The sequence below is a fragment of the Triticum urartu genome, chromosome 5, assembly GCF_003073215.2.
Source record: "Triticum urartu cultivar G1812 chromosome 5, Tu2.1, whole genome shotgun sequence".
In the NCBI taxonomy this organism is placed as follows: domain Eukaryota; kingdom Viridiplantae; phylum Streptophyta; class Magnoliopsida; order Poales; family Poaceae; genus Triticum; species Triticum urartu.
The window spans coordinates 600,882,135-600,900,659 of record NC_053026.1 but is presented as its reverse complement, the minus strand read 5'-3'; the positions used below and the strand labels follow the sequence as shown (position 1 = coordinate 600,900,659).

General features: G+C 44.3%; 1 pseudogene; it reads left to right on the top strand.

Moving 5' to 3' along the window:
* Positions 1–614: 614 nt before the first annotated feature.
* On the top strand, positions 615–1,072 carry LOC125507515 (annotated as a pseudogene).
* The last annotated feature ends 17,453 nt before the right edge of the window (positions 1,073–18,525 follow it).

The following is an 18,525-nucleotide window of genomic DNA, read 5'->3' as shown; positions in this document are numbered from 1 at the left end:
TAAATTTCATAATAATTTGATCATATTTCCAACAGACCTCTCCACCAAAGATATGGGTGACACATCCAGATCTCAAACAAGAAACCCGCGGAAGCCTATGCCGCCACAGCTTTGTCCTTTTGAACTAGAGGGTATGATCTATGTTAGCCATACTTGTTATTGTTATCATAGATGTTTGTGTTTTATGCTTATTACGTATGTCTATTTTTCAGTGTGAGATTAATATTCTTAGCGATGTCATCGTGATTTATTTGTGAATTAAATTAATCAAAAAATTATAATATGAAATATTAATAATTATGAGAAATGTGTTTTGTTTTTGAGGGAATTATGAGAAATAGGTGCATGCACTGGAGGAAGATGGAGAATTGGAGATGTATGCCTAACAGGTCCAAGCCAGGGGAAGGCCAAGCTAAGCCAGGAGTCAAACGGGTCTGTCCCAAACACATATCCACCAGGATAACAATTGATAGATGACGCAGAAGTTTGGCATGGAACATCTATATATAGAGTTGCTTGTGGCTTTGGCCAGACACAAGCACAACAAAACCATCACTCCACGAGCAGACAGGACTATGAAGAGCTTTGCTCGACAGGTTTAGGATCAACCAACGATGAAGAGCAACGTGCTGGTGGCGATCTTCGTCCTCCAGGCCGTCATGGTCATGGGAATCCTCTCACACTCACAGGCCGCCAACGGTACGTACGTTGCCGATGCTCATCGTCGTTGCAGCTAATATATCTGTACGGGCGCCAACAACGACTGACTGCATCTTTGTGATGGCATTAAGATCTTAGCCTTATAGCCTACGTACATGTGATATAATTAACTGATGCGGTGATAGATTGATCTGATTTCATGCGTGCGTGCAGACAATTTCCTGAAGTGCTGCGACCACTGCAACTCCTGGTCGGGGGCCCAATTCTGTGACGACGTGGGCCCCAAGTGCCGCGACGGCTGCATCAACTGCCACGTGGTGCAGACGAGGCCCCCGTGAAGACGTTCCGGTGTGGGGATGGACGCGCCGCCCTTCCAGAGAATCCCTGCCCGCCGCCGTGCAAAAAGAACTGATCGCTCGCTCGAGTCGAGCTCACCAGACAGTGAGATCGACGTTGCGCCGAAAATAAATAAGAAAGCTCCGACGAGATGAGCAGAACCGGCCGGTGTGGTGTACATGCACGTGGCCCATGCCCAGCAACACTTGTGAGATAGTAGTTGATGTTGCTCCATAAAAAATAAACACGTGTATCCATTTACATATATGCGTCTTTGCTAAATCAAATAAAAAGTCTGTTTGTTTGTGTGATACATTTGTACTGTCCAGTGCACCGGTGAATGGATCCTTCTCGATGCTCAAGCATATGTACGGTTGTCACACGCGGTGCGAGTCGGAATAGTAATATTTGTCCAACATAAGGTAAACCCCGGCTTTCAATCAAAAGATACATACTACCGTATATATTTTTAAAATATATTATGAATTTAAAAATAATATCATCTTAAAAGAAAAAGATCAGATCTACAGTGACAACCAGCGACAGGTGCAAAACATCTATCAGTAACCCGCCAATGATAATGTACTCCCTCCGTTCCTAAATATTTATCTTTCTGAAAATTTCAACAAATGACTACATACGAAGCAAAATGAGTGAATGTACACTCTAAAATATGTCTATATACATCTGTATGTGGTAGTCATTGAAATATCTAGAAAGACAAATATTTAGGAACGGAGAGAGTAGTTACCAACTGCGAGCGGCCACCACTAGTGAAAGACCCTGGCACTGGCAAGCAAACCACCCATAGCGTCGCTTGGTTAAAAGAAAATAACGTTGCCCTCTGTTTATCTATCATGGGAGCGATTTTGTTGTTGCCGTGGCGGGTCCGTTTGGTTCCTCCGCAAAATCGGTTATAGCCTCACTAGGCAAGGACCAGTGTTTGGTATTGAAGAAAAAACCTGGCTTTTAAGGGCCAGCTAGCCTCACTAGACCAGGAAAAACTCACCCGCCAAGGAAAGCCAACTCGGCTCGCTCTCGACAGCAAATCTCCTGGCGCAAAAAATTTCCACACGAGACCACACACGTTCCATCACGTGACTGCCAGCAAAACTGACGCATCCAAACGCACATCTTACGGTAAGGCTGGCAAAGCCGAGCTAGGCTAGTGTAGCTATAGCTCACCCGACAATGCAACCAAACGCTCCATATATATAGCTAGTGTTTAAGAAACTAGTTTAACAGTGATATTGTTGTAGAATTGTCACGGCAGATGTCCTAGGGTGAGGACTTAGTCGTGATGCCAACGCATCTATGTGGTAGCTTGAGAGGGGTTGAGCGGAATCGAGAAACGCAACACAAGACAGGGATTTAGACAGCTTCGGGCCCCGGGACACATCATCCGGTAACAACCCTACATGCTGTTTGAGACTGGGTCTCATTATCATCACGAGGGAGTCACCGTAAACCGGCTATCCTCTTTGTGTCTAGCCCTAAAATTCTTTCTTCTTGCTTGTCCCCTCTTTGGGGAGCCCTGCCCCTCCTTATATAAGTTAAACGGGCAGGTTACATGTAGAGTCCATCTCGGACTAAGACTTAAACTATTTTAACTTTCCTTCCTGAGCTTCTTAACGTCTGCCGGCTTAACATTGTCTGTCGGTTTAACATTGTTTGCCGGTTTAACATTGTCTGCCGGTTTAACATTGTCTGTCGGGTTATGATTGACTTAACACCTGCCGGTGCTACCATCTGTCTTAACTCTGCCGGTTTAACACTCGCCGGTTTACCGTCTTTCTTAGCCATCTGTCTTAACTGTCTGCCGGCTTACCACCAGCCGGTTTACCGTCTGTCTTAGCCATCTGTCTTGACTCTCTGTCTTAACTCTCCGCCGGTTTACCATCCGCCGGTTTACCAAGTCCCAACCGGTTTACAACTCCAGCCGGGTCATACCGCGGGGTATATCCCCGACATTAGCCCCCAGTTTAATTTGGATTTATCCATGTTAAACTGATCTTGATTATCCTTACGTCCTTGTCACTTTCTTCTTCTATAAAATCCGAGTCAATAGACCAGCTTTATAATCAATTTGTTGATATCGGTTTGTCATAGAGAAATATTGTGAAGAATAACTTCTTTGACTCAGCTCCCAATGCTTAACAAAAATATTGGTCTTTGAAATACTCATCTGATATTCAACCGGTTTAAGAATGTAGAACTTTGCCGGTTTAAGACTTGAACTTGCCGGTTTATCATTGCCGGTTTACAAATATTGATGGCACCGGGTCATAATTGTGGTTAACATCAAGCTTGAAAATAAACCTCTTATATGCCTATCACTTGTAGCCCCCAAGTCTGAAGAAGGTAGCATAGCAAAGCTTAAGACTTGCTTCAATATGAATGTCACAAGCTTGAAGAAATCCAGGTTGTTCATCTCAATCACCAGTCAGGACCGAGTATTCCACATATGTAGCCCCCAAGTGCCAGGTTGTCATGCTTGCAGCAACCTGGGACTTGAAATTGCCTTATGCTCAGAAAAACTTCAACCAGTGTAGCCCCCAAGGGCCGGGTTATTATGCAATAATAAGCAGGGACTTTGTAAATATGATCACGTAAACTTGAGCAGCAATGTGTAGCCCCCAAGGGCCGGCTTAATAAGATAATATTGAGCTGGGACTTGATATATTCTTTAATAAAATCATCATATGATGTAACCCCCATCATGGGGTTTGAACCCATGACCATAAGGTTAAGAGCTTTGTGCTCTACCAACTGAGCAGTGGATCCTTTAATAATAGATGAAAATTTATGTACCTTGAATTGTTAACAAGAGCAATTGGTAGCCCCCAAGGGTCGGCTCATTACGATGTGATGAGTCGGGTCTTCAATAAGTGAGCAAACAATGACTTTGCATTAGCCCCCAAGTGTCATGGTGCATGCTTGCAGTGACATGAGACTTGTGTATTTTATGTAATCCCAATTTGGACAATGTATCCCCCAAGTGCCGGGTCGTAAGCCTGCAGCGACTCGGGACTATTCCTTCCATTGTACAATAAATCATATCTGTTGATAAAATAAGACGAGGATTGCGCTAAAGCGACTTTGAAAACCTCAGTCATAATATTGGTTATTGATAACCATAAAAATCCAGCCGTGTTGGCTATTAAAGATTTTGAATAATATAACCTGGTTTGAAAACTGATTCCTGTCATATAAGCCGGTATATCCATGCACATATGATACATGCTATGATGATGTAATGATGATGTATGATGCAATATATGATGATGTATATATATGATCAAGAGGGTTTAAGCTATGGTTCGGATACGACCAGAGCCCCCATGTAGTCATAATTGTAGCATTGTGCCGATCAAGAGGTGTAGCTATGGTTCGAATACGACCAAGCCCCCAAGTGATTTTCCTAGTGCCCTTATGCTTATCAAGAGGTGTAACTATGATTCGAACCCATAGCCCTCAAGTGATTTCCCTGGTGGCCTGATGCCTATCAAGAGGTGTAGCTATGGTTCGGATACGACCAAGCCCCCAAGTGATTTCCCTGATGCCCTTATGCTTATCAAGAGGGTATAAGCTATGGTTCGGATACGACCAGAGCCCCCATGTGATTTCCCTGGTGGCTTTAAGCCTGTCAAGAGGTGTGACTATGGTTCGAACATAGCCCCCAAGTGATATTGTGAACTGTGCTCATGGGATACCTATGTTTGAGTTGTGTTATGCAGCAGACTCTCTTTGGCCCCTTATGATAATATTGGCTTGATAACCGGATCAAGAGGGTAGTAGCTATGTTCTCTTTGGTGAATACACCTATGTTTGAACAGGAAGCCCCCAAATGATATTGTGAGCTGTGCTCAAGGGGCACCTATGTTTGAGCTGTGCTCTGCAACAGACTCTCTTTGGTCCCGTAATCTTTTCTGAGAACTCAAACTTGCGAGAGATTTATTCTTTTTGAACTGGAGATTCTTAAACCGGATACTAGGAGCTTCAAAGCTTTTCGGGAGATAGCTTTCCCTTGAACCAGATTATAAACCGGAATCCTTCTTTTTTAAGCCGGAAATTTTCTGACGGCCTTTAAAATTGCACCAATATGGCGGTTTAGTGTCCTGCATTAGATAACTTTGCAAGCCGGAGTAATTGCTCTTTTAAAGAAAGCAATATATAATATAAAATATACTGGATGGACTTCACCTGATATGTTAGGCCAGAAAATATCCACCGCGGAGTTGACCATCAGCACGGTGAAGGTGAAACCAATCACGACCGAGTCAGCCGCGGGAACAGACAGACGGGCTGGCCACGGCGTCGTGAGCCGGTGCGGACGGGCGAGTCAACCATGCTGTGTTGATATAGCGGGGGTGGCAACCTGCGCAGGATGATCGCTAGTGCAAAAAAATAATATTTGCTCACACCCCTTTTGCAACACCTTTTTGTAAGGGATAATGGTCCTGTGAAAAAAAAAATATCATAGACCAGAGTAATTGTTCGCAAACAATCTAATATATGCTGATAAAGTATATAGCAAAGATAGCATCTGGTTACTTGTGAGACAATCGTGGGCACCGACATTGGATGATATAGTCGGACGTTAACTTTGTCCGATCTTTTAAATCGTCGGACGCGTCTAACAACCTCATGGAGTAGTATTCTGCACCATAGTCTTCCCGTAGTCAAAATACAGACTAGCAGTTGGAGTACTAGTACTGCCTCTGATCTTTTTTCTTGGCGTTTATGCTTATCCCGCATACCACAACAAAAATCAGATTGCCTGACTCCTGGATTGCTGTAGTAGACCTTCCATGAGATGTATACTAGTACTTTTCTTATTCTCTCTTTCTTTTGGCCTTTGACCACCATTGCATGTGCGTGCATCATCAAACAGGGCTAGTGGGCACATGCCTCGATCATGTCTTTGTCCGGGGCGTTGGGCGTGTGCTACTGTAGGTTTTTTAATAAGGGACAACAATAACAGCAGATCCGTTGCCACTGCTCATTAGTACTTTTTTGTTGTTGCTGTCCACACGCATCCGCTGGTCATAGCCGATATGATTATTATTATCCAGAAGATCAAAGCCCTCCTGACCGCTGCCAAATAAATCAGTCTAGACCGACTGCTCGCGATAAACCGTCTGTCCTTTGACCAATTCAGTACGTATCATCCAGTTTGAGTACAGAACCAGAGCAAGGTGAAGCGGCCTTTGGTACGACAGGCGGGTCTGGAGACGAAGCACCGGAGCAAAGCTCGGCCTGCGACAGCGGCAGCGACTTGCGGTAGATGCAAGGGTAAGGCCGAAGTGGTGAAGCGACTCTTGGCGGTTTTGAAATAGAAGCCAGTAGCAGGGGCAACATTGACGTGGTGAACCGGAAGCCAACCCGGCGGAAAAAGGCGCAGGCAGTACAGGCGGCACATCCGAGCATGGTTGCGAAGGGGGCGAAACAAACCGGCGACGTGGTCGGTCTGAAGCGCCGTGGCGATAAGTACGGCGACTCGAAGTGTGGACGTCGGCGTTCATGGAGGCAGCACATGTTGACCATGGCAGCGGTGGCAGCTCGCGAATCAGGACCAGCTCGGGCGGAGGTGACCCGACCGCGGCGGTTCGGCGTGGCCACGGAGGAGGCGAGATGCAAAAATCCGGGCGGTTTTGGTATTGCTGCGGCGGTGGCCAGCTCGAGAAAGCGTGGCGCAGCGATTTGGCGAGGCCGAGCTCAGGGACGGAGCCACAACGGCACTAAGCCAAGGCGGCTTGGAGGCCTCGACTGCTGCAGCGGCTTCGACAGCGCGGTGGCTTGGAGCAGGCAACAGCGACTCAACATGCAAGAGTCGTCCGCGGAAACAGTCCAGTGGTTTTTAGAAAGCAAACCGGCGACTCCGGGCACGGCCGTTTTGACGCGTCGTCCACGGCAGAGGCGGCCCAATGCGAAGACGAGCCCGGTTCGATGCCGGCGGCACCAGCCGGTGACTGATACGATTGGGCCGACCTGCGACAGCCCGAGACGGAGTTTAACCTGGAGCAGAGAGGCAGGCCGGCGGCTGCGGTTGTAACGGCAGCGGGTCTCGACAGCGTCTCGGCGATTGTCGGCGGGGACTGGTGGCTCGGCGAGGCCGGATCAGGGCGGCTCCCAGGCGGGTCTTGACCGCGTCCACGGCGAAGGCGAGAGGCGGGTCACGGTTGTGCCGGCAGCTCATCTGACGGCGGTCGAGGAAGAGGCGCGAAGTGCGTGGGCAGCCAGCATGGGCGGCTCGGCCCCGCCCCGGTGGTGGCTCCAGGCAGCTCGTGGCGGAAACAGAGTCCAGCAGGTTGAGGCTAACAAAGCCATGGAGGCGGCGTCCGGCGGTTCAAGCGCGAGCCGGCGGTTCGACGGTCGTAGGGACGACGGATTGGAGCGAAACCATGGCCCCGTCACCGAGGCGTCCAACCGGTAGTCTCATAAATATGGGCTGAGTTTTCTTTGTGTCGTATCCGTACTGCTCCAAGAAGTTACTGTAGATCGTATCCTGGCGAATCCGGCTTGTAGCAGGTCATGGCAGAAGCGAGGAAGACCTTGGAGGCGGGCACAGCTCTCAGAGTATGTAGTGGCAGCAGCAATGGCTCGGTGACTTGAGGTGGTTGAATCCGGGTGGGTCAATGTTGACCCGAGGCGACTCAGGTGAGAGGCGAGGCGCAACCACGATTTGGACTAGAAGTCGGGTATTATCTCGGGTAGCAGACGGCGGTTTACCTGAAGGCCGGTTTAGTGAGGACAGCAGCGATTATTGAGGTGTGTCGATAATTGAGTCCGGGTTAGGCTGGTTGTAATGGTAGTATCATAGCTAATATCATGTGTGTCAATTAGGCAATTTTGATGAGGTGTCATAGCATTAAATGAAAAAAGAGATGGTGGAGTATCATATCATGATACCATATCATAATAAATGTTATGCTACTTTGTGTCATGCATGACAATAAATAGAGTACTACATGATACTGATATATGATACTATGCATTAGGGAGGTAGTATCATACACTAGTATCATATGCATGATACTAGTATATGATACTCCTCATTACAACCAGCCTTATCGCCGGGTATGGGATTCCCTCAGATGAATAGTAGCAACAATTAAATCTCCTCGTGACTCGCCGCAATGTTGGGTTGTGTCTGGACATCGAGCATGTTAGAATTGATTTTGATTTCAGGTGATTTTTCCTTCATCCGCACATTGCAACTGGGTGGACGACTCATGATCCGACAGCTCTGGTATTTGCATCATGGATTAATCATCATACTCCATCCTAAGCCACAACAACTCAAATAATACTTTGTCTTGGTCTAAGTAGACCGCCATGATTTTTTCGGCGGTTTGTAAAAAACATAACCCTAAATCTCTTTCGCTTCAAATCTCATATCCCGTTCCGGCTGCTTGCTAAGGAGACGATATAGATCCTTCCAAACCGGTTCTTCTTCGTTTGACAAATTGCGAGCTTCTTGATCCTTGAAGAGCGCCCTTCAAGAACTCAACACCACCGTGCGCTTAGCCCCACGGTGGGCGCCAACTGTCGTGGAATTGTCACGGCAGATGTCCTAGGGTGAGGATTTAGTCGTGAGGCCAACACACCTACGTGGTAGCTTGAGAGGGGTTGAGCGGAATCGAGAAACACAACACAAGACAGGGATTTAGACAGCTTCGGGCCCCGGAAAACATCATCCGTTAACAACCCTACATGCTGTTTGAGGCTAGGTCTCATTATCATCACGAGGGAGTCGTCGTAAACCAGCTCTCCTCTTTGTGTCTAGCCCTAAAATTCTTTCTTCTTGCTTGTCCCCTCTTTGGGGAGCCCTGCCCCTCCTTATATAAGTTAAAGGGGCAGGTTACATGTAGAGTCCATCTCGGACTAAGACTTAAACTATTTTGACTTTCCTTCCTGAGCTTCTTAACGCCTGCCGGTTTAACATTGTCTGTCGGTTTAATATTGTTTGCCGGTTTAACATTGTCTGCCGGTTTAACATTGTCTGCCGGGTTATGATTGACTTAACACCTGCCAGTGCTACCATCTGTCTTAACTCTGCCGGTTTAACACTTGCCGGTTTACCGCCTTTCTTAGCCATCTGTCTTAACTGTCTGCCGGTTTACCACCGGCCGGTTTACCGTATGTCTTAGCCATCTGTCTTGACTCTTTGTCTTAACTCTCCGCCGGTTTACCATCCGTCGGTTTACCAAGTCCCAACCAGTTTACAACTCCAGCCGGGTCATACCGCGGGGTATATCCCCGACAGATACATATTATGTCTCAACAAGTACTGTAAAGTATAATACAACACTAGTACCGGTAGAAGCTATTGATGAATTTTTTGATAGCTACATGAAGTCTACTGGTAATTCTTAGAGATATACCGCACAGGAGACATCGAAGGTTCTTGCAAAAAAAGGGATATTGAAGGGGAAGATGCCAGCCCATCAAGAATAGAACATTTCGGAGGAAAAGTCTGTGTCGGCTACACCTTGGCCCCCAATCCCCCATCGCCTGTGCACCATGCCGCTTTTATCTATTGAGGGCTCATTCCTACAATTGGATGGTAGGAGTGTCATCTTTGCCATCAGTTTATATTCAACTGCAAAGATGCTTTGGAAGCGGAGTAACATGCTCTTATGCAAGGGATGGCGTTGGCTATTCAACATACGAACCTCTTAATTCTTGTCCAACCGGATTTCTCAGAGGCACCATGTGTGTTATCAGGTGATGGACTGGCTCGCTTAGCTTATGGACATCTCATTGCGGAGATTAGAGCTTTGATGAATGACGAGTTTATACCATAGAAGATTCAATGGGAACAAAACAGGGTTGCAAATCAACTGGAAAACTATAATCCAACTGAGTGTACAACCGCTAGTTGACTACAAAGGAGCCCCCCATGTATCGAGCAACTTTTGCCTCTTGACTGTAACACTACAATTATGGAATAGAACTTCTATTTAACAAACGGGATTGAGAGAGTATATAGTGATAAACCCGTTAGAAGGTAGACCTGCATCTTCTGTGTGTTAACTTTTTATTATTGAAAATAGGATTTGCTAGATGAGGGTTGCAACCAAAAGTATCTCTCACTAGTCGGAAGGAGGGAAATGAGTGCTCCTATTTGGGGTATAGATATGTGTAGGGCGCAATAACGTGCTCCCCCGTGGTTTGGGACAACACGAAGCAGGGGTTGGGGGGGTCTTTTTTCCCTTTCGTTTGTTTCTCCTTTTCTTTCTTTTATTATTCTTTTCCCTTTTCTTTTTAGTTTTTTGAAAAATGCTCAAGATTTAAAAAAATGTACGGTGAATTAGAAAAATGTTCATGGGTTTCAAAAAATGTTCATGGATTTGATTTTTTATGAATTTCAAAATTTGTTCCTGGATTTGAAAAAGTGGCCATGAATTCAAATTGTTACCGTATTTAATCCATGTTCCAAATTACAAAAAAAAGTTCATGGAGTTGAAAATTGTTCGTGTATTAAAAAATATTCATGAATTTCAGAAATATGTTCATGACTTCAAAATTGTTCACAAATTTTATAAAATGTTCATGACTTCAAGATTGTCCCCAAATTTAAAAAAAATGTTTTCGAATTTTAAAAAAATGTTCATGAATTGTCCACCCACAACCACGGAGGCCCAAACTTGGCGAGGCGCTAACCATGACAAGAGACAGGGACCAGACACTCCTGGCTGGATCCGGCGACTCCTAGCCCCACCATTGCCGCTATGGCAGCACCGCATATATAGCCTGCAAGCCCAGCCAAGAAGCCGCCCAAGCGGCCACCGCAGCTGTCATCACCTCGAAGAGGGGCCGCCACCCTGGAGCCCTACGTTCGCCATCCATCATCGTCGATGTGCCAGCAACCACCACGGAGAGGAGACCAGCCGATTTGCCCCACCGCCACCACCACGCGCGGGCTTTGCCCGACAGCAGCTACCGGCACGATGGCGAGGAGGTGGAGCGGAGCAGGGATGGCTGCCGGTGGAAGGAGATGGTGTAGGAAATATGCCCTAGAGGCGATAATAAAGTTATTATATATTTCCTTATATCATGATAAATATTTATTATTCATGCTAGAATTGTATTAAACGAAAACATGATACATGTGTGAATACATAGACAAACAGAGTGTCACTAGTATGCCTCTACTTGACTAGCTCGTTGATCAAAGATGGTTATGTTTCCTAGCTATAGACAAAGAGTTGTCATTTGATTAACGGGATCACATCATTAGGAGAATGATGTGATTGACTTGACCCATTCTGTTAGCTTAGCACTTGATCGTTTAGTTTGTTGCTATTGCTTTCTTCATTACTTATACATGTTCCTATGACTATGAGATTATGCAACTCCCGTTTATCGGAGGAACACTTTGTGTGCTACCAAACGTCACAACGTAACTGGGTGATTATAAAGGTTCTCTACAAGTGTCTCCGAAGGTACTTGTTGGGTTGGCGTATTTCGAGATTAGGATTTGTCACTCCGATTGTCGGAGAGGTATCTCTAGGCCCACTCGGTAATATACATCACTTAAGCCTTGCCGGTAAAGAGACTTGCCGGTAACAAGATTGAACTAGGTATTGAGATACCGACGATCGAATCTCGGGCAAGTAACATACCGGTGACAAAAGGAACAACGTATGTTGTTATGCGGTTTGACCGATAAAGATCTTCGTAGAATATGTAGGAGCCAATATGAGCATACAGGTTCCGCTATTGGTTATTGACTGGAGACGTGTCTCGGTCATGTCTACATAGTTCTCGAACCCATATGGTCCGCACGCTTAAAGTTCGATGACGGTTATATTATGAGTTTATGTGTTTTGATGTACCGAAGGTAGTTCGGAGTCCTGGATGAGATCGGGGACATGACGAGGAGTCTCGAAATGGTCGAGACGTAAAGATCGATATATTGGACGACTATATTTGGATATCGGAAAGGTTCCGAGTGGTTCAGGTATTTTTCGGAGTACCGGGGAGTTACGGGAATACGGGGGAAGAAGTATATGGACCTTATCGGGCTTTAGGAGAGAGAAAGAGAGAGGCAGGCCGCACGCCCCCCAATGACTAGTCTGAATTGGACGAGGGGGAGGGGCGGCGGCCCCTCCTTCCTTCTCTTCCCTCTTCCCCTTCCTTGTCTCCTACTCCTACTACTTGGAAGGGGAGGAATCCTACTCCCGGTGGGAGTAGGACTCCTCCAGGGCGTGCCATAGGGGCCGGTCCTCTCCCCCTCCTGCACTCCTTTATATACGTGGCCAGGGGGCACCCCATAGACACAAAAATTGATCTCTTGGATCTTTTAGCCGTGTGCGGTGCCCCTCTCCACCATAGTCCACCTCGATAATATTGTAACAGTGCTTAGGCGAAGCCCTGCGACGGTAGAACATCAACATCGTCACCACGCCGTCATGCTGGCGTAACTCTCCCTCAAAGCTCGGCTGGTTAGGAGTTCAAGGGACGTCATCGAGTTGAACGTGTGGAGAACTCGGAGGTGCCGTGCGTTCGGTACTTGATCGATCGGACCGTGAAGACGTACGACTACATCAACCGCGTTGTGATAACACTTCCGCTTTCGGTCTACAAGGGTACGTGGACACACTCTTCTCTCTCGTTGCTATGCATCACCATGATCCTGTGTGTGCGTAGGATTTTTCTTTTGAAATTACTACGTTCCCCAACAGTGGCATCCGAGCCAGGTTTTATGCATAGATGTTATATGCACGAGTAGAACACAAGTGAGTTGTGGGCGATACAAGTCATACTGCTTACCAGCATGTCATACTTTGGTTCGGCGGTATTTTTGGATGAAGCGGCCCGGACCGACATTACGCGTACGCTTACGCGAGACTGGTTCTACCGACGTGCTTTGCACACAGGTGGCTGGCGGGTGTCACTTTCTCCAACTTTAGTTGAACCGAGTGTGGCTACGCCTGGTCCTTGAGAAGGTTAAAACAGCACTAACTTGACAAACTATCGTTGTGGTTTTGATGCGTAGGTAAGAACGGTTCTTGCTCAGCCCGTAGCAGCCAAGTAAAACTTGCAATAACAAAGTAGAGGACGTCTAACTTGTTTTTGCAGGGCATGTTGTGATGTGATATGGTCAAGACATGATGCTATATTTTATTGTATGAGATGATCATGTTTTGTAACCGAGTTATCGGCAACTGGAAGGAGCCATATGGTTGTCGCTTTATTGTATGCAATGCAATCGCCCTGTAATGCTTTACTTTATCACTAAGCGGTAGCGATAGTCGTAGAAGCATAAGTTGGCGAGACGACAACGATGCTACGATGGAGATCAAGGTGTCGCGTCGGGGACGATGGTGATCATGACGGTGCTTCGGAGATGGAGATCACAAGCACAAGATGATGATGGCCATATCATATCACTTATATTGATTGCATGTGATGTTTATCTTTTATCCATCTTATCTTGCTTTGATTGACGGTAGCATTATAAGATGATCTCTCACTAAATTTCAAGATAAAAGTGTTCTCCCTGAGTATGCACCGTTGCAAAAGTTCTTCGTGCTGAGACATCACGTGACTATCGGGTTTGATAGGCTCTATGTTCAAATACAACGGGTGCAAAACAGTTGCACATGCGGAATACTCAGGTTAAACTTGACTAGCCTAGCATATGCAGATATGGCCTCGGAACACTGAGACCGAAAGGTCGAGCGTGAATCATATAGTAGATATGATCAACATAGTGATGTTCACCATTGAAACTACTCCATCTCACGTGATGATCAGACATGGTTTAGTTGATTTGGATCACGTGATCACTTAGATGATTAGAGGGATGTCTATCTAAGTGGGAGTTTTTAAGTAATATGATTAATTGAACTTTAATTTATCATGAACTTAGTCCTGGTAGTATTAGCATATCTATGTTGTAGATCAATAGCTCGCGATGTTGCTCCCCGTTTTTTATATGTTCCTATAGAAACACTAAGTTGAAAGATGTTAGTAGCAATGATGCGGATTGGATCCGTGATTTGAAGATTATCCTCATTGCTGCACAGAAGAATTATGTCCTTAATGCACCGCTAGGTGACAGACCTATTGCAGGAGCAGATGCAGACGTTATGAACGTTTGGCTAGCCCAATATGATGACTACTTGATAGTTTAGTGCACCATGCTTAACGGCTTAGAATCGGGACATCAAAGACGTTTTGAACGTCATGGACCATATGAGATGTTCCAGGAGTTGAAGTTAATATTTCAAGCAAATACCCGAGTTGAGAGATATGAAGTCTCCAACAAGTTCTATGGCTAAAAGATGGAGGAGAATAGCTCAAGCAGTGAGCATGTGCTCAGATTGTCTAGGTGCTACAATCACTTGAATCAAGTGAGAGTTAATCTTCCAGATAAAATAGTGATTGACAGAATTCTCTAGTCACCATCACCAAGTTAGTAGAACTTCATGATGAACTATGAGTATGCAAGGGATGACGAAAACGATTCTCGAGCTTTTCATGATGATGAAATCGATGAAGGTAGAAATCAAGAAAGAGTATCAAGTGTTGATGATTAACAAGACCACTAGTTTCAAGAAAAGGGCAAAGGGAAAGAAAGGGAAATTCATGTAGAATGGCAAGCAAGTTGTCACTTCCATGAAGAAGCCCAAAGCTAGACTAAAGCCTGAAACTGAGTGCTTCTACTGCAAAGGAAATGGTCACTGGAAGCGGAAATGCCCTGAATATTTGATATACAGGTTATTGATGTGTACCTTACTAGTGTTTATAGTAGCCCCTGGGTATTTGATACTTGTTCAGTTGCTAAAAAATTAGTAACTCGAAACAGGAGTTACAGAATAAACAGAGACTAGTTAAGGGTGAAGTGACGATGTATGTTGGAAGTGGTTCCAAGACTGATATGATCATCATCGCACACTCCCTATACATTCGGGATTAGTGTTAAACCTAAATAAATGTTATTTGGCGTTTGTGTTGAGCGTGAATATGATTTGATCATGTTTATTGCAATACGGTTATTCATTTAAGTTAGAGAATAATTGTTGTTCTGTTTACATGAATAAAACCTTCTATGGTCATACACCCAATGAAATTGGTTTCTTGGATCTCGATCGTAGTGATACACATATTCATAATATTGAAGCCAAAAGATGCAAATTTAATAATGATAGTGCAACTTATTTGTGGCACTGCCGTTTAGGTCATATTGGTGTAAAGCGCATGAAGAAAATCCATACTGATGGGCTTTTGGAATCACTTGATTATGAATCAGTTGATGCTTGCGAACCATGCCTCTTGGGCAAGATGACTAAAACTCCATTCTCCGGAACAATGGAGCGAGCAACTGAATTATTGGAAATAATACATACTGATGTATGCAGTCCGATGAGTGTTGAGGCTCGCGGCGTGTATCGTTATTTTCTGACCTTCACAGATGATTTTGAGCAGATATGGGTATATCTACTAGATGAAATATAAGTCTGAAACATTTGAAAAGTTCAAAGAATTTCAGAGTAAAGTGGAAAATCATCATAACAAGAAAATAAAGTTTCTATGATCTGATCGTGGAAGAGAATATTTGAGTTACGAGTTTGGTCTTCATTTGAAACAATGCGGAATAGTTTCGCAACTCACGCCACCTGAAACACCACAGCGTAATGGTGTGTCCGAACGTCGTAATCACACTTTACTAGATATGGCGCGATCTATGATGTCTCTTACTGATTTACCGCTATCGTTTTGGGGTTATGCATTAGAGACATCTGCATTCACGTTAAAAAGGGCATCATATAAATCCGTTGAGATGACACCGTATGAACTGTGATTTAGCAAGAAGCCTAAACTGTCGTTTCTTAAAGTTTGGGGTGGCGATGCTTATGTGAAAAAGTTTCAAACTGATAAGATCGAACCCAAATCGGAGAAGTGCATCTTCATAGAATACCCAAACGAAATTGCTGGGTACACCTTCTATCACAGATCCGAAGGCAAATTCGTTGCTAAGAATGGATCCTTTCTAGAGAAGGAGTTTCTCTCAAAAGAAGTGAGTGGGAGGAAAGTAGAACTTGATGAGGTAACTATACCTGCTCCCTTATTGGAAAGTAGATCATCACAGAAATCTGTTTCTGTGACTCCTACACCAATTAGTGAGGAAGCTAATGATGATGATCATGTAACTTCAGATCAAGTTACTACCGAACCTCGTAGGTCAACCAGAGTGAGATCCGCACTAGAGTGGTACGGTAATCCTGTTCTGGAGGTCATGTTAATTGACCATGACGAACCTACGAACTATGAGGAAGCGATGATGAGCCCAGATTCTGTGAAATGGCTTGAGGCCGTAAAATCTGAGATGGGATCCATGTATGAGAACAAAGTGTGGATTTTGGTTGACTTGCCCGATGATCGGCAAGCCATAGAAAATAAATGGATCTTCAAGAGGAAGACGGTCGCTGATAGTAGTGTTACTATCTACAAAGCTAAACTTGTCGAAAAAGGTTTTGACAAAGTTCAAGGTGTTGACTACGATGAGATTTTCTCACTTGTAGCGATGCTTAAGTCTGTCCGAATCATGTTGGCAAATTGCCACATTTTATGAAATCGGGCAAATGGATGTCAAAACTACATTCCTTAATGGATTTTTTAAAGAAGAGTTGTATATGATGCAACCAGAAGGTTTTATCGATCCTAAAGGTGCTAACAAAGTGTGCAAGCTCCAGCGATCCATCTATGGATTGGTGCAAGCATTTCGGAGTTGAAATATAGGCTTTAATGAGTTGATCAAAGCATATAGTTTCATACAGACTTGCGATGAAGCTTGTATTTACAAGAAAGTGAGTGGGAGCACTACATCATTTCTGATAAATATCTATGAATGACATATTGTTGATCGGAAATAATGTAGAATTTTCTGGAAAGCATAAAGGAGTTTTTGAAAGGAGTTTTTCAAATAAAGACCTCGGTGAAGCTACTTACATATTAAACATCAAGATCTATAGAGATAGATCAAAATGATTGATAAGTTTTTTCAATGAGTACATACCCTGACAAAGATTTTGAAGTAGTTCAAAATGGAACAGTCAAAAAAGGAGTTCTTGCATGTGTTTTAAGGTGTGAAGTTGAGTGAAGACTCAAAACCCGACCATGGCAGAAAATAGAAAGAGAATGAAAAGTCATTCCCTATGCCTCAGTCATAGGTTCTATAAAGTATGCTATGTTGTGTACCAGATCTATTGTATACCCTACATTGAGTTTGGCAAAGGAGTACAATAGTGATCTAGGAGTAGATCACTGGATAGCGGTCAAAATTATCCTTAGTGGAATAAGGATATATTTCTCGGTTATGGAGGTGATAAAAGAGTTCGTCGTAAAGAGTTACGTCGATGCAAGATTTTTACATCGATCTAGATGACTCTAAGTCTCAATCTGGATACATATTGAAAGTGGGAGCAATTAGCTAGAGTAGCTCCGTGCAGAGCATCGTAGACATAGAAATTTGCAAAATACATACGGATCTGAATGTTGCAGACCCATAAACTAAACTTCTCTCACAAGCAAAACATGATCACTCTTTGGGTTTTAATCACATAGCAATGTGAACTAGATTATTGACACTAGCAAACCCTTTGGGTGTTAGTCACATGGAGATGTGAACTAATCACATAAAGATATGAATTATTGACGTTAAATCACATGACGATGTGAACTAGATTATTGACTCTAGTGCAAGTGGGAGACTGAAGGAAATATGCCCTAAAGGCAATAATAAAGTTATTATATATTTCCATATATCATGATAAATATTTATTATTCATGCTAGAATTGTATTAAACGGAAACATGATACATGTGTGAATACATAGACAAACAGAGTCACTAGTATGCCTCTACTTGACTAGCTCGTTGATCAAAGATGGTTATGTTTCCTAGCCATAGACAAAGAGTTGTCATTTGATTAACGGGATCACATCATTAGAAGAATGATGTGATTGACTTGATCCATTCCATTAGCTTAGCACTTGATCGTTTAGTTTGTTGCTATTGCTTTCTTCATTACTTATACATGTTCCTATGACTATGAGATTATGCAACTCCCGTTTACCGGAGGAACACTTTGTGTGCTACCAAACGTCACAACGTAACTGGGTGATTATAAAGGTGCTCTACAGGTGTCTCCGAAGGTACTTGTTGGGTTGGCGTATTTCGAGATTAGGATTTGTCACTCCGATTGTCGGAGAGGTATCTCTGGGCCCGCTCGGTAATATACATCACTTAAGCCTTGCAAGCATTGCAACTAATGAGTTAGTTGCGGGATGATGTATTACCGAACGAGTAAAGAGACTTGCCGGTAACAAGATTGAACTAGGTATTGAGATACCGACGATCGAATCTCGGGCAAGTAACATACCGGTGACAAAAGGAACAACGTATGTTGTTATGCGGTTTGACCGATAAAGATCTTCGTAGAATATGTAGGAGCCAATATGAGCATACAGGTTCCGCTATTGGTTATTGACTGGAGACGTGTCTCGGTCATGTC